Genomic DNA, 12,224 nt, shown 5'->3' with positions numbered 1-12,224 from the left:
ATTTTTAGAGGAAAGTTGGATCTCCTTCAGGGCCTTCCTCCTCTGAATCCTCATCTTATGGCTGATCCTCTGTGATCTGAAAATCTGGGTCAGCCTCTGTCAAATCTTCCTCTACATCAGAAGTGTCATCTGGTTCACTACATTCTTCATTTTCACTTGCGTGAAGCAAGTATTCCAGGGTCTCTTGAGCAGTGTATCTTATTGTCTTTTTGCTGAAGAATGAACTGTGGACTGTGGTAGCAGGCAGAGGGGAAAGTGATTGTTTTATAAACAAATAATGTGATTGGCCTGGTCGTTACAGGGGGACAATCTTTGATACTTTAATCCAACTAGTAGCCGTGGTAACAGGCAGGGGAGAAAATGTTTGTTTTATAATACTGTGATTGGCCTGGAATGTGTGTGTGTGTGTGTGTGTGTGCGTGCGCGCTTTTGTATTTTTTATTTATTGATTTCTTTTATTTAGCATATTCTCAAAATTTGCTGTTGCAGTCTTACCAGTTCATTTTTCTGTGTGTGTGTGTGTTTGTGTGTGGGCGTGAGTGTCTTATTTTCACTCTTGATATTTTAGTGTCACTCCTTCATTGCTGTGCACTTTTTTTTCTGCACAGTGGCTGATTTGTAGTTTGTACCACCAAAAGTTTCTCAGAGTTTTCGTATTTTTTCATATTTTCCATTCATTTCCTTTGTCGGTCATTTTTGACTGCGAAGGAGCCAAGTGTGACACTTTTTTTTAACGACCCTTTAACATATCTGAATCATGTCCTTGATTTTTTTTGTTTGTTCACATACCTGTAAGGGGTATACAGTTAAAGACCCAGAACCAGATATGAAGAATGAAGACCCAGAGTCAGAATTATAAAAAATTAAAGAAAATATTTACTGAAGATAGTTTGCAGTTTCATCAGCAGAAGTCAGCTTCAATACTCGCACAGGAGTTCGTAGGCCGCCCCCCTTACCAGTTACAAAGATCACAGCAGTTATACCATTTCCAAGGTCTAAGCTACGTCATTGCTTACAGGATGAATGATTCTCATTGGCTATGAAATAGATAAACACAGTAATTTTCCACACATATACAGATAGACTGAAGCATATCTCCATCGATTATGCAGCTGAAGTTAGGCACGTCCTGACCTTCCAGGTCGCAGATTTGGGTTGCTGGGCGCCAGCATGTCCAGAACAACAACTCAGTCAATCTCCAATAATGCCAGTGGTTCCTTAACCTGTAACCAAGAAGACTAACACACACACCGACAAACAGCTTTTCCAAGGTTGGATTTGGCCAGGCTCTCACTATAAACAGGAGAGTCCTCTCAAAACATCAAGATAATGCGTTCTTTCTCTCAAGGATAGCTAAACTTTAGTCTAACTGGAAAGAAAGCCTTTAACAAAGAAATGGTCCCTTAAACTATTGGCTTCAATGACCCCTATATGTTTAAACACATTGAAGACCTTTCTCAAACACAAAACAAGTCCCTATTTCATTTCTGGAAGCTGTGTTAAATAAGCAAGCACTGCATTCAGATATCAAATACAGACATTAAAGAATACATGAAAAGAACATTTCAGTAATCACACTGGTAACTTATATAAATAAAGTAAAATCTCCAGAGAAGTCATTCAACTCATTTGATATTTAGAAGGAAAAATATTGATTAATACCTTAATTATAATCAATCATTACATATACATTGAAGCAGCAGTGGATTCCAATCCACCCCCTTCAACCTCCTCTATTTTTAAGGGAAGAAGACCAGAGCATTTCAATTCACCACAGTTGCAATTTCCAGGAACATCAGAAGGTTAATTTTTTAACCTTTTCTTAGGGTGACATTGTTTATCATTAAGTTTTACATCTGTAATACAAATGCTAAATTCAGCAACTTCTGAAAGCATCGAGGAATTTTAAGTGACAGGTTTTAATGAGGAGCTTGCAATACTACAGTAGTCAACATTCGAAGTGGATCAAAAAAGTTCATCAAACTAAGACAAGAACGGGTATTGTTCAAAATTCATGTATAACTTTAATGAAAGGTTTTGATTCATTTCCAATGTTGACTACTGTACATCATTGCAATTACAATTCAATCTTTGTGTTAACACACACCCTGAATGCTCCAAACTGCCAAAAACGTACGCTTTTATAGAGGTGGTCTATAGATTTGACTGCTACTTACACTCTTAATTTCTACGGAAACAGTAAGGGTGTACTTAGTTTGTCACACGTCTTCTCCATTTTGGCCTAGTTTTTATTACATAATGACAGAGTAACATGTCATGTGCAGTTGTTCATCTTAGGTTATATTTACCTAATTTTAAGACCTGACAAAGACCAGATCATTTTTTATTAATTTGTGATGCAAAACAATAAAATTCAAAAGGATGTACTTTCTTTTTCACTTGACTGTATATAAGTGCACATAGCAATCCAATCCAATCCAATCCTCTTTATTTATATAGCACAATTAAATTAACACAGGGTTTCCAAAGTGCTTTACATCATAACAATAAAAACACAATAGGAAAAAAAATAAAAAATAAAATAAAATAAATAATAATAATAAAATACGATACGCACAATACGATAAAAGTAATAAAATAAAATAAAACAACATAAAATAAATAAATCAAAAATGTAAAGAATGTACTGCCACACAACACACTTAAATCACATTAAACACGATTAACTGCTGTTAAAAGCCAGAGTAAAAAGATGGGTTTTAAGCAGAGATTTAAAATGAAACAGTGAAGAAGCATGTCTAATGTGTAGTGGCAATACATTCCAAAGTTTTGGAGCGGCAACAGCAAAAGCTCGTTCTCCTCTACGTTTCAGCCTCGTTCTAGGCACTGTCAGGAGCAGCTGGTCAGCAGACCTGAGAGAGCGGCTGGGAATATAGGGATGCAGTAACTCAGCGAGGTACGGTGGGGCAAGGCCATTCAAAGCTTTAAAAGCAAATAAAAGGAGTTTAAAATGAATCCTAAAATGAACAGGCAGCCAGTGCAGTGAAGCTAAAATAGGTGAAATATGCCCATACTTTCTTGTGCCAGTTAAGAGACGAGCAGCAGCATTTTGAACCAGTTGAAGACGGGCAATGGAGGACCCACTCGCCCCCAAATAAAGTGCATTGCAGTAATCCAACTCCACAAGGCAGTCCCAGATGGCAGTCAGAACCTGGCCTACGATCTGGCACACTGTGGAGACACCAACCCTGTAGCTGGACGCTATGGTCCTGAATGAGTCCCCAGTGGCAAGAAACCTAGAAAACACTATTATTATTGCAAGTACACTTGTAGTTACATATTCAACTATACAATCAACAGTCTATTTTACTTAAATGCACCATATTTGTGTTTGCTTACACTTTTACTAAGTTTTGAATCTCCGAAAACACGACTTCACTATCAAGCTAGATTCTTCCTCAATCACCCCATCAAGGTCGGTCAGAAATCTTGGAGTAATCTTTGATGACCAACTGACCTTCACAGACCACATTACAAAGACAGCTCGATCATGCAGGTTTGCGATGCACAACATCAGGAAGATCAGGCCTTTCCTAACTGAGCATGCAACACAACTTCTCGTCCAAGCCCTGGTTATTTCTAGGCTTGATTACTGCAATGCTCTTCTGGCTGGACTTTCCATCATGTGCAACTAAACCCTTACAAATGATCCAGAATGCTGCTGCTCGTCTTGTCTTCAACAAGCCCAAAAGGGCCCACGTCACTCCTCTGTTCATCTCCCTGCATTGGCTACCACTCGCTGCTCGAATCAAGTTCAAGGCGCTGACACTTGCTTACAGATTGTCCACCGGCTCAGCTCCCTCCTACTTTCACTCGCTCCTACGGGTCTACATTCCTACCAGAAGCCTACGATCGGTCAATAGCGACGGCTCGTGGTACCATCACAGCGAGGCACAAAATCACTCTCCAGAACATTCTCATTCACAGTTCCATGCTGGTGGAAGGATCTACCCACCCTCGTCCGGAATGCAGAATAAAAAATAAAAAAAAACTTTTCTTGAAATCTTCGCTTGTCTAGTTTATGCTACTCTGAGCAATGTTTGAACTGTATTCTGAGCACTTCTTGCGTTGTTTTTGCCTCTCCACGATGACTCGCTTGGTTTAATCCTCAAATGTAAGTCGCTTTGGATAAAAGCGTCTGCTAAATGACTAAATGTAAATGCAATATTTTTTATACCATCACTTTGCTTTTGATTTTATTTGTATTATATTAAGCCAGGCCTTAGTGCTTTCAGATTGTCTTTTAATGTCATATATATATATAAATGTCCTAAAAGTGCTTTTACAAGTTGTATATCGAATATTAGAGCAGTAGCCTATTGAATATATAATAAAAAATATATAATATAGATTTAGAAATGATAAACAGTGTAGAAGTAGCCAACATATTGCAAAAACTCACTTGATTAAAAACTATAGGCCTACATTATTAATTGTACTATATTTAATGTGTTTATTTGATTAATTTATCTTGTGGGGTTTTTTGTGTTTTTTGTGTTATGTTTTGTGGGTATATATATTTTTTTCTTTTTTAACCTTTACTACTTTGATTGTATTATTGATTATTTTCAATAAAGTATTAAAAAAAATCCTTCTGACTGCCATCTTGTTCGCTGGTGACGGAATTGCGTCATACTTCCGGCTCCCGTGTTGTTTTGCTGCTGAGTTACAGGTAAAGTAGCTTCTCTGTTGTCTCTGCACTTATTCCACTATTATCAGCTGCCGTTGTGTTTACTATGTATTGAACGCTCGTAGATCTCCAGTTGGCGGGCTAGTCCTCCACCCCGTCGTTCAACGCATTTAAAAGCGGATGTTACCGAAAGCTACCTGCAATGTTTGCACCCTTTGAGCTGCTTCTTCCTGGGTTGACACAAAACGCTGCTTGATCGGTATGTAGGCTACATGGTGAAGGATTTATTTGTTTTATTTGGGGTTAACTATTTTTTTTTATTAATAACAGTAACCGGGCTGGTTCAACTGGAGATTTCCTTCAGCCGCAGAACATTCATTCACTAAGTTAGCTGCTGTTTTGCCTGGATTGTTGTTTGCCTAACGTGTATTTCGAACATCGTACCACCGACTCTACTTGATTGCGGTATACCCGCCCTGGACAGCTGTTTTCTAATGTGATTGTGTACGTTTTGAACATTTATACAAGCAACTCTACTGATCGCTGTCTCACGGCCACGGGGCAATCACGGCCATACGGTCGAGTGTGTGTGTGACCCTCCAGTTTTACATGGGCCAGAATTTTAAACTGTTGGAACGCAGCTGGAGGGGTTTGGCTCTTTATGGTTATAATTTGGCTAAGTTGTTTCTTTTCCTTTACTTCATTATTTTGTTTTCAGTTTAGTTAAAATGTGTTTTTTGTTTCTTTCTTTATCAGTGACTTACTAACTAAACTAAACTCCGTTAATGTATTTATATTTTGTCTGATTCTGTCTTATTACTGAATTAGTTTTCTTTGGCCAAGTGAGTCTCATTGTACTTTAATCATACTTATTGTTTTGTTTTTCTTGGTTTATTGAGAAGTGTCTTAGAATTTATATATTTTTTTTAGTTTTTTTGTACTGCCTTTCTGGAACCATTGCTGGTTCTGGCAGCATGTTTATTTTGTGACTGAAGATTATTTCAGTTTGTTCTTTTCATTTAAATATTATATTTATTTTTTGTTGTTGAGTGAATCCCCTTTTGATCGTGTTTGTTTGTGTTCCAGTTGCTGAGAGCCGAGGGTGGTGGTGTTGGTGTCCGGGTGGTGGTGTCCCCTTCCTGTGTGCTGTGTTGTCTACCCCGTTTTCTTTGCTGTGTCCACTGTCGTGTTTTGTAGTGTTTGTGTGTCTTCACGTGGGTAACTTTTCCTGGGATTCCTTCCTGCCTTCGTGACTTCCTTCTCCTGCACTGGTAAGCTTCAGCAGCAAGTATAATTTGTCCCTCTGTTCCCCTTCCTAAAGTATGAACGTGTTTTAAATTGTTTTTTTTTTAAATTATTGAAATAAAGTTTGTTGTCCCTTTTAAAAAGGCTGAATTGTATACGTACGCGTGTCCTTAAGTATATTAGTAGTATTGTAATTAGGAAGTAAAGAAAATCATTCTCTGGGTGAAAGTCCCAGGGTGGCGTAGTCTGTGTTTTTGGGGCTGGTTCCACCTAGACTAGAACCTCCTCTGTATTGTCTGCTCTCTGCCGCGCCACATAAAGTGCGATTTGCCAGGGGGGACGGGGATTTATTTTAATCGGGTTTTATTCTGGCATGTTGAATTAGTGTTCGACAAATGCGGCGGCGCGTTCATTTGGATTTATTTTCCTCATAACAGCTAAAATAACTTAATAGGCTACTCCGTGATTTTTCAGTCATACAGATAAGAGTAGAGTAGCCTACATCGTTCAAAACTGTAAACTTTTATTCATATTAGGCTAACGGCAAAAGTTTATCTGTCGTCTCTGTCTCCGGGAACTGCGCGTCACAAAAATGAACCGAAAGCCACTTGCCTCAGCTCAGTCACGATAAGAAATCGGCTATGTCTAAAGCTTTTAAATGTCTAAATATTTAGGCTAATAAATGTTATCTGATTATGTAATCCGTATGAAAACGAGAGGTACCAGTTTATCCATCATGTAAGCGCTTCCCAATGAGAAAATGACAAGGGTGAAAATCTCGCTCTAATTAAATGTAGGCTAAATCGCCCTGAATTAAAATGTAAAAACAGATCAAATAATTTATTTTGTCAAAATGTTGTGAAATCGTTTCATTTAAGTTCATAATTATTCTATAAATGTTATATAGTTTAGCAGCAGTACCATGAAGCACCGTGGTTCTAGATTTATTTGAATAATAATAATAAAAAAAACTTAAAGGATTAGTTTTAAAACTTTTGCTGATAATTTACTCACCCCCATGTCATCCAAGATGTCCATGTCTTTCTTTCTTCAGTCGAAAAGAAATTAAGGTTTTTGATGAAAACATTCTAGGATTTTTCTCCATATAATGGACTTCATCGGGTACCACACGGTCCAAGCTCGCCTCGCTCTGTTCTATGATGCGCGTTCGTGACTCTCCTGTTCGAACTCGTTCATCAAAATGAACGAATCTTTTTTTGAGTCATTTCGTTCATTCAACGAACGAAATGACTCGAAAAAAGATTTGTTCATTTGTATGATTGTCAACAATCTGGCATTATCTAAACATGAACTGTTGACGACGCGTTCATGCCAAGAAACGAATGGGAGTGATCAGCAGATACAGAGATCTTTAATTCGCGATCAACCTCGTTTTATTGTAAGGTGAATTCAACAAGCCATGCTGTGTCTTTGAAGCAACAAAGGCTAAACAATTGATTACAGTATTTTTTTTCGCGATTTGTATGGATGACACGCAGCGACATATACAGTATTATCAGCTGTATGTTGTGTTTTTACCCTGAAATGTTTAATTTCGACAGAGACCCGGCGCGCGCAGCAAGGGAGACTAAATACACTTGCTAAAAAGAGATCCAGCGCGAGAGAGAGAGGGAAAGAAAAACGCATGTTTTTAATTTGTTGCTTTGGACTATTTTCGTTTTGTACTGTTTTAATTGTTTAATTTAGCTGCAATTTCTTTGGCAATACAAATTTAAAATGTTGCAAGAATATTTTCTGTGTTTCTTATTTTGCATCGCAAAGGAAATAAACTCTAAACTCGATGCAGCTGTTTTAAATAAAATTAAAACTGTCCCGACACTTTATTTAAACCTTGAAATGTTCGATGGGGTTTCAAACTTAAGTAATTTTAGTGTTTTTTTTACACAATAATTTAGCAGACTAAAGACAAGCTTCTTCATTTTCATTTTCTGACGCAATCGGCTTACTATCTTCCTTTATCAGTTTTGTTGTCTGTGCAGCGGCTCTACAGAAATGTAGCAAATTTATGTTCTAATTTGCCATTACTAATTAAACAAAACAACTCGCAAGTAACCAGTTAAGCATCAAGAACGGTAAAACATTAACGCTGTCGGCCAACATCGGTTAACAGCAAGTATGCTACAATGCGATTCGATCTCGGGACGCTTGAAGCTCCGTGAGGCTCATGTCATGGTGTTGACCACAGAGCGACCGTATGAAAGCTGTTCAGTCAAAGTCTTAGGCCGTGTGTTCCTTTAAAGTGTTTTTAGCCGGTTGAAAACGCTAGGCGCTCTGCTGAAAACGCCTAGCGGTGGGGGCTTGAGAGCGTTTTGGCAGCGCTGCGTTTTTTCAGTTGAGACGATTCGTTGCTATGATACAGAATATCAGCAGCACAGTTTACTTGTAACTGATTTCGTAGATAATTAGTTTCATACTAAAAATGTATTTTTCATCCATTTTGTTCGGTTAGCTCTGCTGTTTGATGTTTTTGTACATAAAGAATGTTGTGACAGTTGGTCAGTGTGGTATTTGTCCCGCCCCTCCTCCACTGTGATTGGACAGCTGTGTAAAAAGTGACAGTGATGAGCGCAGCGTTTTACCCAAAGTTGAACATTTTTCAACTCTCGGCGACCAGTAAAAAACGCCGGGCGCTCAGCGCTTGAGCGTTAAATACACGCTCAGCGCCTCGTTACGCTCATGACGTTTAAAAAACGCGGCGCTCCCATTGAAAACAATTGGAATTTTATGCCAGCTGTGTGAAAAAACGCTTTGGTGGACACACGGCCTTATGCTCTTGCAAAGCCTCATTGATGTAGCCTAATATGTTTATATTGCAATGTTTTAAGTTTTCATTATATATTCAATTTAATTTCAGTAATTTCAGTATTGTGATTATGAATTATTTTAACTACATTTCACTTGAATTCATCTGCTACCAGCTTTCAATCGCTCTGAATGAGCCGCAGCGCGGCGGCAGAGATTACGCAATAAAGAGAATAAACGGGTAAACGGACACTTTTCAAAGTCTGTGATTGTAGCGCCTCTTTGCGGTAAAAGGCAGCAAATACACCAGAAATTTTACCGCCGCGGCAGAACAGCGGCTGTAAAAGTATTATTCTGGTTGGCCACCTACTGTATACAGTAGACCTAAACAACGAACGATTGAGAGACGTTTCAAATATGGCCAGGCCCAGGCAGACTACCTTTAAAAGCTTTTTTCAGAGGCCAGACGCGACAGACGATGGTGAATCAGAAACGCCTGAAGCCTCCGATGTCCAGAGCCAGAAAGCTCCAGCACCACCGGACGTTCATGTTTTTTTCTGTCTATTTGAAAGTTAGGCTAGTGGCGGATCGTCAATAGAGAGCGCTGGGGCACCGCCGTTCCTGGTCGCTGCGTCCCTGGCAAATCAGAATTTGATGCATGTTATTTTATCCAATCTGATTGGTTCTCTTCACCTGTCATTCAACTTTACGCTCTTGGACTTTGACAAAACCTTGCTAGGCTGATCACTTTCGTAGAGATAATGGCAGCAGTTAAACCAAATTTAACCCGTCATTGATTTACAAAAAAACCCTTTCACAAGGCGTTCGCTGGAAAAAAATAAAAATAAGGATAAAGGATCTCGGACCGGACCAACCCGATTTACAAATCCGGCCGCAGCCAGTGACTGAGGACGAGCTTCACCCGCGGTTGTCATAAGAAACGTGTCGGCACTGAAGTTTTGTGGACAATAACGGGGGTAAGAGACCTCAAACAGCGATCTGAAATTTATTTTCGCCCCGCCCCCCCAAAAATAATTATCACCAGCCGCCACTGCAACATGTTGCATTCTATACGACCTGATTATGTCATTTTTAAGTTACATAGCCTGCCTCCAGTTTTCCTCAACTTGACTAATTAAGAGGTGATATTTGACCGGCTTTTCATCCAAATTTCCGTAAAACGAAACCATTTTTTCCTAGCGGAAACTCTGGTATAAGCTCAATCCTTAGTGTAACACCACAGAAAAACATAAAGGCATGATGGGGTGAGAGGATCTGGAATGAAGACCTCCACCTGTAGCCTTATTCTTATATGCCTGTTTCTCTCTAATAAATAGAAATCTCTTGGCAAAAGAGGGGAACTGGTGTAGCTTCTGTAATTCAACAATAATGGGGAAAGCATGATTTTCAAATCTACACATGCGGTAAGAAAAATAAACTTAATTCAAAGTTTATTTTTCTTGCACTTCTGACAGATTTTTTTATTCTTGTTTTAAGCAGTAACTCAATTTTGAAACATTTTTCATAAAACGACTTGATGTCTTTAGTCATTTTGGAAATCCTAACAGTACAATAGTAAAAGTCTTGCAACAGTCTCTGAAAGTCTAAACTCTCCCTTGTGCTTCAGGTTTGACTGGGGTTGATGACAGCAGCCTACGTCATCAACAATGTAAATTGCACTGCACTAGTAATGGAGAATGAAGTCTGCATGTCTAAACCCACCAACTCAGAACTCGGCCGTCAACTGATCAACAAATTGCATCAACCACGTCTGCCCCCATCGATCCTATTGGCCATTGGAGGATGTACTGATCTTAGTCTCACCAATGAGACTGAGCCATATGATGTGAAGGCAGACTGCTGGGTCAGTGTGACTCAAGTGGATGAGCATCTGTTATGGGTAGACGTGCCTGAATCGTCGTGAGCAGATGTAAGCACTCAGGAGTTGTTGTAGGAGTTTGAACAGATGGGATCTTTTTATTTACCCCAATTAAAGCCATTGAAAGGCACTAAAAATAAAAAATAAAAAACACAGTCTTTAAAGTCTACATAAAGTAAATTGTTTTGTTTTTTTGGCTCTCATGTCAATCAAACTTTTACAGCAGTTTGGAAATTGACCTTTACACAAGTCAATATATTTTGAGCATCGACAGACTTATGTCCTCTCACCCCACGCTCCAGAAAGAATGAAGATACTAGGCTTTACAGGCCTGAAAGCACCCCTGGGATTGGCACATACCAACACAAGATTACAATACAGGGGTGGCTCAGATGAAAAGAACATAAATGCTTAAAAACAGCCAAAATGCTACCTCTATAAAACTAGAAAATTACAGAATATTATTTCTATAGTTCCAGTTAATAATTGGCAAGCCGCAAGTCATATTAACAGCTATAAATTAATAACTCAAACTCCGGGTCACTTACTATTGACCCGGAAGTTCTACACTGTCAGAAAAAAAAAGTACAAAACTGTACCTTTTAGGGTACAAGTGGCCGTCACTGGGGTGGTACCCTGAAGGGTACCCTTTTGTACCTTTAATGTGAGGTACAAAATTGTACCTTATAATTTTGTACCATTTAAGGGACAATTTTGTACCCCAAGAAACAATTGTGCATAATGCAATAAAAGCACAAAATTGTACCATATTAAAATAATTCCCAGGGCCCCAATGACAAAGAAGTTTTGATAAATAAACTGGCTTACAGATATGCAGATTTAACAGATTTTATTTATGAACTTTCTTATACAAAATCATCTCACAGCATCAGGTGTGAGTCGAGACAATGAATTGTCAATCGCAGACAATCGCAGCTCATCAGACATTACTCAGCAAATATAATCAGAGTTATGAAAAAGTCCTTTAAAACCGGAACACCTTCGAACAAAGTAACAGGAATATAAGAAATTGTATTGTCTATACTGTAGAATCCTTACAAATCAGGAACTGTTATAATTAAAAGTACTGTTCTAAATTGATATCCAGTTAATTAAACAGGTTATATCATGTGCTGCACAAACGGCAGTTGTTCTTCAGCAAGAATACCTAGTGCTAATAAATAATTTGTCATCAACACTGTAGGCATCTAGTGCCTGGTAATCAACCTCCTCACGAGGTGAGAGGACAGTCCATTCATTCTCATATTTCACACAGTATGAGTAATAATGACGACTAAAGGATTCAGGAATTAACAGCTTGCCACACAATAACCAGTCTGTGTAAATGTTAAGAATGTACTTAATCTGGAAAAACAATGGAACTTCTTATGTATGGAGGTGACCCAAAGTAAACACGTCTTTAACACAATATTTGACCTCATTCATCTCCACTTCTGTTACACGCTGAAGCTGTTTGCCTTCCAAATTTACATGGCTGTACTTCTTGTTCACGCTTATTGAATGCTGTAGAGCTGAAGGTAAAGATTGAAATGGTGTGCTCACACAACATCCAGCAACTTTCTCATATTCCCCGAACATATTAACAGAAGACAATTCCCAACACTGTCTATGCTGATGTCGGTTACTTAAAGTGGCTGAAATGTTAATAACATTTTTACAAGTGCT

At 38.6% G+C, this 12,224-nt stretch overlaps 1 long non-coding RNA gene across 1 annotated transcript; it reads left to right on the top strand.

Moving 5' to 3' along the window:
- Positions 1 to 4,670: 4,670 nt before the first annotated feature.
- On the top strand, positions 4,671 to 11,967 carry LOC143718658 (uncharacterized). Its single transcript, XR_013196475.1, has 4 exons — positions 4,671 to 4,693; positions 4,777 to 4,910; positions 4,982 to 5,922; positions 10,287 to 11,967. It is a non-coding gene; the product is annotated as an uncharacterized LOC143718658 (long non-coding RNA).
- The last annotated feature ends 257 nt before the right edge of the window (positions 11,968 to 12,224 follow it).

This window comes from Siphateles boraxobius, unplaced genomic scaffold, assembly GCF_051911475.1.
Source record: "Siphateles boraxobius isolate OS27281-9 unplaced genomic scaffold, OSU_SipBor_1 61, whole genome shotgun sequence".
NCBI lineage: Eukaryota > Metazoa > Chordata > Actinopteri > Cypriniformes > Leuciscidae > Siphateles > Siphateles boraxobius.
The sequence above is the reverse complement of the archived record's forward strand: the minus strand, read 5'-3'. Positions and strand labels throughout refer to the sequence as shown.